The 16,135-nt window shown below is 31.3% G+C and overlaps 1 pseudogene; it reads right to left on the minus strand.

Annotated features, from left to right (window-relative positions):
* LOC149181584 (mitogen-activated protein kinase kinase 9 pseudogene) overlaps nucleotides 1-16,135 on the minus strand; it is a 172,213-nt pseudogene that overhangs the window by 141,306 nt on the left and 14,772 nt on the right.

Consider the following 16,135-nt stretch of genomic DNA (forward strand, 5'->3'; position numbering starts at 1 on the left):
AATGGCCTTCAACAAGTCTCGAACCTTTTCATGCTGATCAACGGGACCGCGAATATCAGCTGAAATTTTAGTCTTAATGAACATCATGCTTAGACGATTGGATCACTCCCATCGTTCATAAAGCGTGATGTTCGCTGCAGTGCTGGTATTAGTGAGTGCCGATGGTTCATCTTTCCTAATAGCATAGTCTATGTCCATCCACCCCAAATGAAGGAGAATCCTCTCCTTCCAAACCTTATAGTTATCTCCCTTAAGTTCGGGAATGTCACAACGAATTTCAGAGAAATTTGCAGGTTGTACAACTGCATCAAAATTAAAAATCACATGCTTATGTTAAAATTGAGGCTTAATAAAATTTCATGTTTTACCAATGTAAATCATGCTCAAAATTGAATCTAATGACATAAAAATTGCCTGTGGGCTAAATTTTTAATTCAAGCAGATTCAATTATTCATAGTTTTGAACTTTATGATAAAACTATTAATTCATAACTCCTGTGGGTAAGTTATGAAATTTTATCCTAATTAATTACATAAATATAATAAAAATTCTTGTGGGATAAAATTTATTATATTTAGTATAATTAATCACAATTTAATGTCTAAATAATCTTTATGTGATCCTAACCAATCATAATATATAATTTTATTTAATTAGAGATGTTGTGGCTATTCTCTAATTAATTAAAATTATATGGATCACTAGACATTATTTTTTACATAAATTGCATAAACAAAACTTAACCAGAGTAAAAATAATGTTTCCGAGTAAGTCAAAATGACATTTTAAATGAAAGGAGTAAGTCAAAATGACATTTTAAATAAATTCCATATAACTGTTTCTTGTAAAAACTACCATAAACGTCAGTATTACGGTAAATGACGGTAATAATTCCTCACAAAATAAAATTAAAATTAAAGTTAAATTAAAGCACTGCAAATTAAATATGAGCATAGTTATAAATTTATACACATCAAGGCAGAGATAAATTAATGCTCTGATACCAAATGTTAGCTATTTAACAATGATTCTAATTAACAATCGAATTTCAGCAATGCCAAATCTGAAATTAATGCGGAATTAAAAAAAAAAAATACTTATTGTAAAGAATCATAAAAACTGGATGCCCAAGAAAGCTTACCTCCAGCCATTGATGCACCTCACTCCGATCTTGAAGCAGTCCACTTCTACTCAGCGAAATTACTTATTGTAAAGAATCATAAAAACTGGATGCCCAAGAAAGCTTACCTCCAGCCATTGATGCACCTCACTCCGATCTTGAAGCAGTCCACTTCTACTCAGCGAATCAGAAAAACAGTAGATCACTATGTGGGCACATTAACACCATGAACGCAATTGCAACTTAAAAACTGGCTGTCTGAAATTGTACCGCTGCTTGTTGAAACAAACAAACAATACCAAAACAAACAAACAATACCAAAAACCAGTAGTCTCTAAAATGTGGGATCTATTCAACACATTAAAGGATCAGAATGCCATTGAAATGCTCATCGGATACCCGAAGTCCGTGATCTTGACCTGGCGCCTGTTTTTGAGCAAAAGATTGGAAGGCTTGACGTCTCTGTGCACGATCTTGTTGGCGTGGAGATAATTGAGACCGTGCAGGACCTGCTTGGCCACCGCCATGAGGAACGGTTCCGACAACCGGTGCCCACACTTATCGAGCGAGTCCTCATCCATGTATTCCAGCATGAACTGGATCTCCCCCACCCGGTTGTAGACGACGTGGCACTTGACCACGTATGGCGAATCCATTCTCCGCAGGATCTCCTTCTCGCGAACGACGTGGCTACAGGTGAGTATATCGTGGTAGCCTTGCATGATCTTGAGGGCATAGAGGAACTGGGTTCTCCTATGTTGGACCTTGTACATTTTTCCCCCGCTGCCATACCCCAGAATCTCCAATTTCTCAAGCTCCGACGGGTTGAACTCGTCTACTGTTCTCGCTACCGCGAGTGTCTGGGGCGGGGGTTGCAAGGATCCCGGCGGGCATGGCAAGGGTAGCGGGACGGCAAAGCGTGCAGATAGTGCGGGGCAGGGTGGAATTTGGAGCCTTAGTGCTTGGTGATTAAAGGTGCAGGATCATCTCTGTTGAACATTTAGGGGTTCTCTTATTGTTTTGATCATCTGACCTCATGATTGTCATGTTTGCTCTGAGCTTACACCGAGCAGGATTGGGAAGAACTTCTGAGGGGTGTTGGAATTGGAAAGGTAGAAAGGGTGTAGGGTCTTGTCATAAAAGCTTTCAAAAAATCTCAATAAAGACAACTCTTATATATATAGTGTTATTTTTCGCGTCAAATTTTTGCAAACTGTATCTCATTTGACTGCAAGAAATAATGTGATTGTTTGCGTGATTGATTTGAGTTTGAGCATTATGCATCCATCTTCTCAGTCCTCAGTCTGTGATGTATACTGAGGATTGCACTTCACAGTTATTTTTTTCATCGGGATGGTGCAATTTTACCTAGACAACGTTGTTCATGCTTCAAGGATATATTACATAAATTGTTTTTTTACTAGTACTTCAAAAAAACTTAAATATCTATTAATTTAATAATTTTTTTTTTTGGAAAGTTTATCATAATTTAGTTGTCAAACTAGAGGAGACCTATTACATAATGATATCCTCAAATGTAGGTTGACTCATTATTTTTATTCAAAGAAAACCACGCCTCTTCTAATTATCACTGAATAATCCATCTAACCACAAACTTACACTTGTACCAAATGCTTACAAATCCTCAAAATCTTGAGTATTAACCTATATCTTTACATCTGAAACAAACTCTTATTTATCTATTAATCTTTTACTTTTATTTTTTTACTATTTTAATATTAACCAATACAATAATTTTTTTTTTAATTATTATTTTAATTTTAACCAATACACTAATAAAATATTAAAAATTTTAAACCAATTATGAAAAAAATATTTAAAATTTAAACAAATTAATACAAATATAAATTTATATTATATTATTTTTATTTGAATGTAGGAAATATTTTCTTTTTTATTATTTTAATGTTAACCAATATAATAAAAAATATTAAAAAATTAAACAAATCATAAAAAAAATATTTAAAATTAAAAAATATAAATTTTTATTATTTTTATTTCAATATTATTGGAAAATGTGTTTTCCATATTTATATCCAAAAATAAATATAAAAATTTGAACGAAATAAATGTGAATCGTAAAATATATAATCTATAAATACAAAAATAACATAAACATGCACTAAATTTTTCATATTTTAATTTATTTATCATCTCAATGTCAGTATGATAAAAACATTTAAAAAAAAAACAAGCACATAGATATATATATTCTTAATTTTAATAGGATAAAGAAAACATTAAAGAAAACCAAGCACACTGATCTATATATATATATATACTTACTTGATAACGTTGGAGAAAGTGTCTTCTATATTTAGGTCCTAAAAAATAAGCACGGAGATTTGTGAGAATTAAATATGAACTTTATACGTATGTAGATTAGTGTTCGTTATTTATAGGTCAAAATAAATTTCTTTCTCGGAAAGTGTTCAATAGACAGAAATAAAAATATTTTTATTTCAATATATATTTAAATATTTATATGGTCAAATATAATTCAATAATGTTTCAAGATTTAAGATTTTTTTTCTGTATTCAAGTTTCTGTGATTATCAACTAAAAATTGTCTCATGTGATTTTTATAAAAAAACTTTATTTAATTCAATAATGTTTTATCTGGAATGTGAAATTTGTTTATTTATTTATTAAATTAATTAATAAAATAATTTATAATATTAAACCATAGTCAAATTCAATAAAAAAATATTATAAAAAAAATATTAATAACAACCCTATTCAGCATTGAAATTCAATGCTGATAAACAAAAATGCACTCAAACATATATATGAAGTATTTTGACGGTCAAATACCATTCCAAACTTTTACAGATTTTTAATCAATATAAAAAATATAGTCAAACATATACCATTAAAATGGACAAATTGACAACCAAAATACTCATTTTCCAACGCCCATAAAAAAAAATAATGCACCCTTTTGTTATAATTGTAAAAATGTTTGTCCATATAGTTAAAGTTCAAAACTTATGTAAAAGTTTGAACATATTTTCGCTAAACATAGAAAATATAGTCAAATACATTTATACTACCAATCAAAATTGACCACTAAAATCTTCTTCACTTTCCAACAGTCGTAAAAAATAATGCACTCTTCCTTAATCCTCTTCACTTTCCAACACCCGTGAAAAATAATGCACTCTTCGTTATAATTAGAATAATGTCTCTCTATAAAGTTATATATATGTAAATTATGCATACATTTCTTGTTCCTTGCCGATTTTGGGCATACACCCTCTCTAGCAACCACACAGGAAACTTAACTTATATTTGATTAAATACATAAGAGGTTTTTGTGAAAGAAAATTTTGTACAATGTTTTTATGTTATTTTGTTTACATTAATATTTTTTTATCAAAATATGATGAATGATTTAATATAGATTTATTATTATTTTTAATTAAATTATTAATTATTAATTAAAATAAAAATTAATTAATTAAATTTTTAATTTTAATGATGATGATGGTTAACGTCCGTTGAGACCAAATAATGGTCTATCGGACCTAAAGAAACAAATTATCTATTTTGATTTAAGATTTTATTCCTATGCTCAAAAAGCTTGGAGAGAAGCCTCTCGAGCTCACTATAATTTTGACATTGTAAAAGGCTAGGAAGGTCAGTATTGTAACAAATATTGTGAAACTGAGATCTAATGTGGTTATACGCGAGGCACTCTAAGAGGAAGTGGTTTTCATCCTCGATGTTCCTATTCTCACATATATGAGCAGATCCTTTCCGTCCATGGCGTTTTAGGAACTGCCCAACGACCTGTTTCACTATGGAGTTCATGAGAATTCGTTCTAATCTTTGCTATATTAATTTTCTTCTTTGAGCTAGTTAAAATAGAGAGATACTTTTGATCTTCTAGGGTGGGGTTGATGACTTTCTTATAATAACTTAATTTTCTTTTAGCCGCTAAGTCTTTCTCACACCACATTTTTTCTTTGAACTTAGAAGTAACAATATCTTTAATGTTATTTATGTTTTGCAATGCATCATTTTCGTTGATCTCCCAATAGTTTAACCAGGCCCTTGTGTCTTTATCACACCCTCGATTGAGCCTTAGGTGGTTTTGGCTAGAATTTAAAGCTAGCTTAGGAAGTCTATGATCGTCTATGTTACTGATTTTGTGCTTGTACAATAGAAACCTAAGCATAGCTAGGCTCTCAATAGGGGAAAGACCTGCTTCTATAAGGAGAATAGGATAGGGTGTATTACTTTTAATTTTCAGGTTATAAGTTATAAGACGCTTCTGGATTTGCTCAATCTTTCTCCATGATTCTCTGGAGATGTTGCAACCCCAAACCTCACAGCCATATAAGATAACAGGAGTGACTAAAGTTTCAAAGAGGAACTTCTTTTTATCCCACGTTACAAGATTTGCTATTTTACAATTATTTTCAAGACCAAAGTAAGCTTTCCACCCCCCATTAATATTTTGATATATTACACTTAGTAAGAAATTTATAAATATAATGAATGTTTTACTTAAAAGTATATTTGATAAATTATAAATAAATTAATAAATGTTTTCGGTCTTTTTATTGATATTTGATAAATATAGATAAAATCAAATAATTATTTTGTAATTTATTTTCAATTCAATGTATGGAGTAGTTTTAGGGTTGTTACATTTCTCATTCAATTGTAAATACATGTAATATGTTTACTAAATTATGTGTTAGTTTATTTAGATGTGAAGTAAGATATTAGTTGTATAAAAAAAATCTCTATTGAAAATGTTAACTATTTGATAAACATAAATACTTTGAATAACTTGTTTTTTTGGCATATTTCTTTATGAATTTACAATAAGAGCATATATATTTTCTTTGTAAGTTTCATTAGTTTGGAATTCTTGAATGAAGATGTCAATCATAAAAGGATGTTTAACCTAACATATTAATGAAATTGTGGATTATTTCATGCAATTTATTTAATCTCAGTGAATGATATGATAATGTCTATGCTTGGTAGACTTTGTTACATTCAAATAGTATTTTGGAGAATTTGTAATCTAGTTGGATCTAAGTCATTTTTGCAATCCCAAGGTTTTTCAATGTCCTTATTTCCTTTTGTAAGATCAAGTGATTCATATTACTTTCAAAATGATTGATATACAAAGATATTTTTAGCTATTGGTCAACAACTTGGGAAAGTAGCATAGATTCCTTCGACCTATGACTCCATAATGGTTATTCATATCAATAGAGGGAATCATCGCATATCTTGGAGTGCTAAGCCAACTAGGTCATATTGTTACGTTGAACCATACTTCTTTTACATCAGGTCATGTTTTTGGGCTAATCATGAGGCACCAATTAATCTATGAGGATTGAGGCTAGACACTCTACCAATCACGTGGATCCAAATTATAAACCAGGAGTCAATTAAACCATAGAGATCCATGTCAAACTATTTTCACTCATTAAATAAGAGATCTACATCAAAATATTTGTGCTAGTAAGGAGTCAAATCATAAACCAAGATCCAATCAAACCATAGAAGCCCAAATTAAAAGGTTTGTAGTCGCTAAACAAAGATCCACATAAATTTTTTTATGCTTTCTAGGAGCTAGATCCACATCAAATTGTTTTTGCTCAATCAAATCATAGAGATCTATGCCAAAATGTTTGCGCTCATGGAGCCAAGTCATAAAATAAGAACCAATCAAACCACATACATCCTAGTCTAAATGTTTATGCTCATGGAGCTAAGTCATAAGCCAAGAACCAATCAAACCATATACATCCACATCAAAATGTTTGTGCTCACCGGGAGCCAAGTCATATACTAGGAGCCAATCAAACCACAAATATCGTTGTCAAAATGTTTGTGCTCATGGTGCCAATTCATAAACTAGGAACCAATCAAACCACAAATATCCTCGTCAAAATGTTTGTGCTCATGGAGCCAAGTAATATACCAAGAGCCAATCAAATCACAAACATCCCCGTCAAAGTGTTTGCACTTATGGAGCCAAGTCATAAACCAAGAACCAAAAATATAGAATGAATTGAACCTACAACTGTCGAAATTGTGTTTCCTTAGAAAAGCCATGAAGGCAGAGCCTTCACATATTACTTTTCAATCATCCTTCTTGCTTATCACCACAAGTCATGTGATCATGAATTTATACATGAGAAAGAGTCAATTTGGGTAAAGGGCCGACCTTAGAGAGATATCACGGGACCACACCATGTGACTTGGACCTATGGGTCACTGGTCACCCTCATGTTGATGTCATCATGGCATCACACCTACCGCGTGACACTCTCTGAGTGGTGCCATGTGTCACCAAAAATCACCCCCATTGATCTACAAAAATTGTCATTTCAACATGCCACATGTCATCATGTCAGTCTGCCATGTCATTTTTCATACGTCATCATCTTCAAGCCAATCTTACGCTACAATGTGTCAACATAAGCCATTAGTCCAACTAGATCTTCCATCTATGCATCCACGTTAGGGGTGCCACATTACAATGACCTATGCTAGGGATACACATGGCATCCAAATATGGGGTATGGCTTAAACATGTCATATGTCACTATGTTGGCAGACCAACCAACTCCCCCTCTCATTTTTGAAATGATATGTTGTGGGGGGGGGGGGTGCGCTCTCCTTTGCTTGCATTTTTCTTTTCTTTTAATTGTTGAAAATGGACATATCTAGTTTTGGTTATTATCTAGATCATGGTGAATCTATTTATGTGGCCTTAACTAAAATTTTATTCTTTTTCCTAGTATTTTGTTTCCTTATTTTGGTCTTGTAACAATGATATGAATTGTGCTTTAATTTCATTTCATGAGGTTATAATTTCTAAGAGACTAGCCAATTCTAGTCCAAATTCTTGGGATCATATGGCAACATTGATTTTATGATTTGATTCAAAGTTCGATTATATTACGGTGATTGCATTTTATATGTTGACCTCAAATTATATAGTTCTAGTAAATGATTTTTAAGCATTTATATTTTCCTTTGGCTCTTTTTGAATGAGTAAAACATTTGGTTGATATTTATTTCAATGCATGAACTAATGTATTATTACATTGGTTATGGATTGTATCACATTCATACGAACATATACCTTTGGGTTTGTTGAAACTATGGGTATATTACATTCTTAGTTATGGTATGATTTATGCGATAATGTAATGTTTTGGCATAATTAAACCTATGATATTGACATTTATCATTTACATATCCTAAATGATATATGGTGATGCGAGATGAATTGGGCATAATTTGATCTGGATGTTGTGTTTCCCATTTGGTGCTTCTACCTCACAACACCTATATACACCATAACTCATTGCCATAATTCAATCCATAAATAAATCAAAGTTCCTGCTATTAAGACAGATATATGGTACATTCTCATAAATGTGCATTGTGCTCTTTCAAGTTGACCTGTAGGGTTTTCATTTTGACATTTTCTTTAGTTTCGTTTCTCTCCACATCTTTCCCGATCTCTTTACAAATTACCAAGATTTAGACCTTTTGTATGTCTGATTTTAGTCAATTGAGCTAATTAACCCTTGCTCAATTTTTTTTTATGTAAACACCCATGCTTATAATCAAAACAAAAATGGAAGGGACTGACCTTGTTGAGATTTATGAAGAATATCAATCTCTCTTCTAGCAAGTTGGTTGGTGGTCATTTATACAACAATTCCAAGGGATTAATGATGGCATAGTCAAAGCTTTCTCTTCCACTTTTAATGGAAAGCGAGATAATCTTGGAAACTTGGAAATAGAAGTTGATGTCGGTTTTGTGGCCAAAGCTACTTCCCTCTCCACTAAGGGTGATCAATGGTCCAAGAGCTATCATGTTCGAGACATCCTACAGCAGAAGCTTCTAAAGAACAAAAACAAGGGTTACTTCGTAAAAGGTATGTTTGTGGACTATCTAAAACTGAAATGGATATATTTGTTATATTTAATACACCACTAGATAACATGTGAGGGTTGATATACTCTAGTGTGTTTGTATCATATCCAATTGTTGATGGTTTTTCTCGGTCATGATCTTAACTTACCCTATTTCTTACACAAGAGTTTAGCCAAAATGGCGAAAACCTACCAGTCTTACTATAAAAACATAGATAAGTCACTCTTCCACCATGGTCTTATATGTATCTTGGTTAGACACCATTTGTCTAAAATCTGTCAATGGTGGGAAAGTCTTCTCTTACAAAATGGTTTTCAAGAAACCCTACAATCAAGTCGACATGATGTCACACAAGAGAATTAAATTAACCCTCCCTCTCTATTTTTTGCTTCACCTGATTCTTGTGTTGATGAAGTAAATATATTTGAGCACTCCAGTCTTGAACCACAACTATATTTTTCTGGTGATGACAAGGATGAAAGCCATGAAGCTCCATTGGTTTGTGTTACTAGGAGCAAGGTAAAAGACACTCTACTTCACCATACTTAATCAAAATCAAAATCTAAGAAAAAGCTTCGGAACTCAAAAAATTCAGATGGTGACCTTCACATAGAACCTGCATGCCAAGAAACAAAGGGTCATTCTAGAGAAAATCTCAAGGCTAAAATCAAAGCTAAACAAATAGAAATAAAAATATATAGGTTGAGGTGAAATAAGTGAATGAATCTCCCAACTAAAGATATATTTGTCAATATCAAAGAAAATATAGAGCCTATTCCCAAAAATACCAAGCTTGGGACTCAAGACAGCTTAAGTTTTTCTGATAATGTAAATAATACATTTGATGTTAATAGTGATTCTAGAAAATTTTCTTTTGAAACTCTGCTAAATATGTATTGACATCAACATTAATTATTAACTTTTCCTTGCTTGGAACGACGAATAAGTCAACTTTTCCAGGAAAATAATCAGCTCAAGTCATCTAATCTAGCTAAGGAAAAACTAAAGCAATAGGAATCTTCCAATCCAGAAGCAAAATCATAGACTTCTGATACACATGTTATTGTAAAGTCATCATGGATCAAAGTAATAATATCTTTAGATCTTGATAATCCAAGTAATTCTAAATAAAGTTTTTATTGTTATCTATGTTCCAACCTTTGAATATATCAAGGTAGGTAATTGTCAGGTCTTTTATTACTAAAATTAAAATGGTGTTATAGAATCAAAGATTCTGTAACAACCCTCTTTCTCGACTATGATGAATAGTAATCTTCTTTTCTTATTTTTTAATAGGTCTTTGTGTTGGTTGAAACATTACTCTCACCTTTCATGGAACGTATCGCTTTGGATAATCTTTTTATGTTGCGGATACTGGAAAATAATTCATATTAGTTATCTTTTTATTTTATTTTGTCTGCTAGGATAAGGGCAAGAGGTTGAGCAAACGATGTTTATTATTTTTTCAAAAGACAATTTCGATTTGAAGTTTAAATTTAGACACAGTTAGTAATATTAATCATATATAAACATTTGATTTAGAAAGAGAAGGGGGGTACATGTAGTATTATAGAGGGAGATTTTGGCAGAAAATGAATGTATGTTAAATTGTATGTGACTGTGGAATATATTTCTAAATTACACTATGAGTTTTCAAACTTGATTTTATTCAGTTGAATACTTATTGTGTTTTAATTGTTTCATAGTCATTCATATTTATATATACTAGCTTCTATGTAATTTAAATTCTTAGAATACAATAGATAGTAGTCATTGTTTGTATGATTTCATTCCATAAACAGTTAGCAAGTAATTTCATTTCTTTTTTGTTATACAGTGATTAAATTTATATATGTTCTTATGCAATCAATATTACAATCGAGTGACTTGGGTCGTGAGGTAGAGAATTGATCTAGGCATATATATTTGGTCTAGGCCTTTGTGGTTTTATTCCAGTGATTTATAATTTATATGATGTCACTCTCATTATATGAATTGAATTAATTTGTTGTAGTGATTTCCAAGTTTACATGATTTTTTCAATTATTTGCTTATTGTTTTGATTCATAAACATGTAATTGAATGAATATTTCTTTTATGAGATTGTTAAAGTAACCCTTTATATCTTGACCATGTACTAAAAAGAAAATTGCATTAGTTAGACTATTTTGCATTGATTCTTGATGCTAATCATAAGAATAGATACAATTTGATCTTCATTCCTTTAAAAGATAAGAGCCTTGCATTTTAGTAGTTGTCTATCTTTTCTTTCACATTAAGGATTGTTTTTCTCGCTTTATTTTTAATTGATAAATTCATAGATAAATTAAATTAGCATTTACATTTTTTTTGTTTCTATAGATAATTATATTTCAATTCATTTTTTTGTACCGGAGTTACGATTAGTTTTGCCCTTTATTTTGATGTATCACAATTTTGTTTGTGCATATTTTATTATATTATTTTTCTAACATATATTTCATTTATGTATAATATTCTTGCAACTAATATTTTTCTTCTAAAATTAATAATTTATATTTATTGTAATTTTATTAGTTATTAACCTGTACATTCTATTTTATTAACTAGTAGTTTTAGGAACATTGATAGTAGTTGTAGTTCATATAGGTAGTATAGGTTAGGATTAATTTTTCCCTATTGTTATTCTTCACAACAAGAGGAATCCAAAGGCTAATGGAGCTTAAAAACCATCAAGGACAACCACACCAAACAACAAGGGCTATTTAAAGAGCTATGGTATGGGTCGTTTCTCCCATGTTGACTAGGGTGCACAAAACCCGCATCAACAAAATGGTGCTCGAAGGAGGGCCCATCCAACTATAAATGGAAAAAAGAAGTCATAAATGACAAACTTTTAGGTCACCTATTTTCACTATGAGTCACATAAACACTCCCCCCACTGAGACTTCTGCCAGTTCTCAGACACAACCTAAACAGACCAATAACGAGCCTACCACTCCAACTCAAACACACATACAATCCAAAATTGACGAATTTCTTTAAAGATACCATCAATTTCTCTTCCAAACTCTGAAAAAATTGGAACGAACTAGCTCTATTCAAAGAATATAATCTCAACGCTTAGTCACTCCTCTCGATCTTCAATCATAGGAACCTACCATACTAGATCCACCCGTAGACATCCTTCATATCAACTCCCCTTTTAACGATAGGTTGCATGACATTCTAACTGAGAGATTTATTTCCCTCACTCTATCTACATTTAAGATGACTACAGATGAGTCCATCCAACTAACTCTACATGGAGGATCAAGCTCTTCTCCTTCCTGACATAGCTCACTCTCTTCCTTGGGAGACTCCTCTATTGAAGAAGGCTCTTCTAAGTCATTGGAATTTGAAAGATCTCCAATCCTACCAAAAACTCAAGTAATCCTTGGAATAATCAAGGAAACCCACAAAATAATCCCACAACCCCTTGGCTTGATTAGGGTGTTGTTGTTGTACTTAGTGTACAACAACCTTTGCCAAGGAATCCTGACAAGTTCCTCCCTAAATTTGACCTTGATTCAAAGAAACTAGCTGAGGATCACATCAAAGCATTTATGTTGGTCATCAAGCAAAAGAATGTTCAAAATGAAGACATAGTATGTAGATTTTCCCCTTATACATTGGATGGGAAGGCCACTACATGGTACATTGCTCAACCTCCCCAAAGTATCATTTCATGGGCGCAATTTGAAGCTAGATTTATGGGGAAATTTGGAAATGATAAACTACTAGATGCCATATTCCTGAAAAGGATTTTCCCCTTATACATTGGATGGGAAGGCCACTACATGGTACATTGCTCAACCTCCCCAAAGTATCATTTCATGGGCGCAATTTGAAGCTAGATTTATGGGGAAATTTGGAAATGATAAACTACTAGATGCCATATTCCTGAAAAGCATATATATATATATATATATATATATATATATATATATATATATATATATATATATATATAGTTAATCAAAAAACCATTATATTACTTTAAAAAAAATATAAAAAATTGACATTATAATTGTTATTACCTGATGATGAACCACACTAGTCGGTTCGAAATGCATTGCTTAAATCTACCAATGTGTTTTCTTCCAAAATTATTTTCAAATCAAAATATAAATCATAGAAGCTTGAATTTGAATATATGTAATTTTAGCAAGATGTTATAAAATTTATATCTACAAAAAAAAACAATTTAAAGTGATTTATATCTGCATTTTTATAAAAATATAATTATATATTAAATTTTAAATTATTAAAATCAACAATTATATATATATATATATATATATATATATATATATATATATATATATAGATATATATATATAAATTTTATATATAATTTTTTTTATTATTATTTTAGAATTTATTAAAAAAAATTATATTAATTTTTTTTATTATTTTAAAATTTTATAATAAATTTATAAATAAAATTATATTAAAATTTTATATATAATTTTTTTTATTAATTTAAAATTTTATAAAATAATAATTATTAAAATTTTATTACAATTTTATATATAATTTTTTTTTTTTTATTTTATAAAAAAATTATTATGAAAATTAAATTTTTCCTTTTTTTTTTAAATAAAATTTAAGAAAAAAAAATAAAAATAAACAATTTCCCAGCCCTTTGGCCATTGGATGAGGGCCCGGCTGCCCAGAGGGCACTGCACGCAGCCCCCTTCACCCCCCAGGCCAACGGCCAAAAGGCCACGTGCTGATTCTTTTTATTTTTTATTTTTTTAAACTAAAATTCTAATTATGAATAAATTAATAAAAATTTAATTTGAATATAAATAAAATAATAAAATTTTAAATAAAAATAAAAACAAAAACAAAAAACAATTATAAAATTATAATTATAATTTTAAATAAAAAAATAAAATAAAATAAAAACAAAAAACAATTATAAAATTATAATTATAATTTTAAATAAAAAAATAAAATAAAAACAATTTTTTTTTTTGTAAAATTGTAATTATAATTTTAAATAAAAAAATAAAATAAAAACAAAACAAGTATCTTGTCTTTGAGGTTTCTGCAAGTTTCATTATTGTTCAGATTATCTTCCGGAAAAATAAGACCAGTCTTTCAATATTCTCTCACATCCTGAAGATGAACCACCGTTGCTGGTTCGAAACGTCGATGAAAAAGAATCTTTATGTGATGTATCCAGAAGATAATCTGAAGAATAATGAAACTCGCAGGAACCTCAAAGACAAGATACTCACCCAATACGGAAGGGAGATGATGAAAGAAGTTCACAGATTTGAATAACACAGATGGCTCTTAACGAAAAAGAAGATTGACCTTATATTTCTGAAGAGATGTAGAGACTCATCAATTATCTGTTGTCTAAGCATCTCCATATATATAAGTGGAAAAATAAGACCAATCTTTCAATATTCTCTCACATCCTGAAGATGAACCACCGTTGCTAGTTCGAAACGTCGATGAAAAAGAATCCTTATGCGATATATCCGGAAGATAATTTGAACAATAATGAAACTCGCAGAAACCTCAAAGACAAGATACTCACCCAATATGGAAGGGAGATGACGAAAGAATTTCCGAGATTTGAACAACATAGATGGCTCTTAACGAAAAAGAAGACTGACCTTACATTTTTGAAGAGATGCAGAGACTCATCAATTATCTTTCGGCTAAGCATCTCCATATATATAAGTGGAAAAATAAGACCAGTCTTTCAATATTCTCTCACATCCTGAAGATGAACCACCGTTGCTGGTTCGAGACGTCGATGAAAAAGAATCCTTATGCGATGTATCCGGAAGATAATCTGAACAATAATGAAACTCGCAGAAACCTCAAAGACAAGATACTCACCCAATACGGGAGGGAGATGACTAAAGAAGTTCCCAGATTTGAACGACACAGATGGCTCTTAACGAAAAATAAGACTAACCTTGCATTTTTTAAGAGATGTAGAGACTCATCAATTATCTGTCGGCTAAGCATCTCCATATATATAAGTGGAAAAATAAGACCAGTCTTTCAATATTCTCTCACATCCTGAAGATGAACCATCGTTGCTGGTTCGAAACGTCAATGAAAAAGAATCCTTATGCGATGTATCCGGAAGATAATCTGAACAATAATGAAACTCGCAGAAACCTCAAAGACAAGATACTCAACCAATACGGAAGGGAGATGATGAAATAAATTCGCAGATTTGAATGACACAGATGGCTCTTAACGAAAAAGAAGACTGACCTTACATTTTTGAAGAGATGCAGAGACTCGTCAATTATCTGTTGGCTAAGCATCTCCATATATATAAGTGGAAAAATAAGACCAGTCTTTCAATATTCTCTCACATCCTGAAGATGAACCACCGTTGCTGGTTCTAAACGTTGATGAAAAAGAATCCTTATGCGATGTATCCGAAAGATAATCTGAACAATAATGAAACTCGCAGAAACCTCAAAGACAAGATACTCACCCAATACGGAAGGGAGATGATGAAAGAAGTTCGCAGATTTGAACGACACAGATGGCTCTTAATGAAAAAGAAGACTGACCTTACATTTTTGAAGAGATGCAGAGACTCATCAATTATCTGTCGGCTAAGCATCTCCATATATATAAGTGGAAAAATAAGACCAGACTTTCAATATTCTCTCACATCCTGAAGATGAACCACCGTTGCTGGTTTGAAACGTCGATGAAAAAGAATCCTTATGCGATGTATCCGGAAGATAATCTGAACAATAATGAAACTCGCAGAAACCTCAAAGACAAGATACTCACCTAATACGGAAGGGAGATGATGAAAGAAGTTCGCAGATTTGAACGACACAGATGGCTCTTAACGAAAAAGAAGACTGACCTTACATTTTTGAAGAGATGCAGAGACTCATCAATTATCTGTCGGCTAAGCATCTCCATATATATAAGTAGAAAAATAAGACCAGTCTTTCAATATTCTCTCACATCCTGAAGATGAACCACCGTTGCTGGTTCGAAACGTCGATGAAAAAAAATCCTTATGCGATGTATTCGGAAGATAATC

This window comes from Pinus tabuliformis, chromosome 3_2 (genome assembly GCF_031772625.1).
Source record: "Pinus tabuliformis cultivar Carrire ecotype Pingquan chromosome 3_2, CPIR1, whole genome shotgun sequence".
NCBI classification, from domain to species: Eukaryota; Viridiplantae; Streptophyta; class Pinopsida; order Pinales; family Pinaceae; genus Pinus; species Pinus tabuliformis.